The sequence below is a fragment of the Schistocerca nitens genome, chromosome 2 (genome assembly GCF_023898315.1).
Source record: "Schistocerca nitens isolate TAMUIC-IGC-003100 chromosome 2, iqSchNite1.1, whole genome shotgun sequence".
NCBI classification, from domain to species: Eukaryota; Metazoa; Arthropoda; class Insecta; order Orthoptera; family Acrididae; genus Schistocerca; species Schistocerca nitens.
In genome coordinates, this window is record NC_064615.1 from 703,823,960 (window position 1) to 703,824,981 (window position 1,022).

Sequence of the window (1,022 nt, forward strand, 5' to 3'; positions counted from 1 at the left end):
CTTGAAGTCTGAGGGTATTTCGCCTGTCTCATACATCTTGCTCACCAGATGGTAGAGTTTTGTCAGGACTGGCTCTCCCACGGCCGTCAGTAGTTCTAATGGAATGTTTTCACTACTATGTTGTATGGGAGGAAGCCAAGCACTCAACACTTGTTTCTAGCCCAGATTCCAGGGAAAGCATTCTGATGGACATTCTAATTAGGTTCCCAGCCACGTTAGATTTATTTGCAGTTTTTATGCTTCACTTAATACAGTCACCATCAGAGACCTAGAGACCTATCACTTTTGCGAAGCCGTTACGTTTTTGTACCCTTCTTTCACTACTCGCCCCCCCCCCCCCCCCCTTTCGACCCTTTCCTCCCGCAAGGTTTCACTTTTTCCTTTTGTAAGGTCTCTTAAGCTGAAGTAAAAAATAAGTATTGTACTCCAGTCGTCAACTGAACGATTGGTTCGACTATCTTATTGATTTACCGGGCGTGGACTATCGGAAACAATACGTCAGAACGATTTTTTCAACATCTGGAAAGTGCATTTACTGAATTTTCGGAAGTTTTGAAATTGTCTGTAAAGTGGTATCTTCGGCGGCAAGCAGTATCACGGTGTACAACAAACATTTACAATGATCACGTATCTTAATGGAGTGTAGACTAAAGATTTCTTCACCGATATTCCCAGTACCATAAACCATTTTATACTGTGTCGAGCTCAAATAAAGATATATCCGAGGAGTTTTCTGTAAAATCTGAAGGAAGGAATAACTCTTTAAACTTGCCTGTGCTATTCTATCACTCCTTCAATAGCATTATCTTCTTTATTTAAACGAATTGCTTTATGTTGAAAATAATAAATAATTGTTAATTCGAAATAAATTTGCTGACAGAGAATATCTTGGCACCAGCCATGTTAGGTATACACACACTACCTATTATTGACACATGACAGATTGTGTCAGACCTCTTCTAGATCACGTATTTATCACTGATCGTTAGCCGTCGCCTCAGCTTCCTCGGGTATCCGTGTAC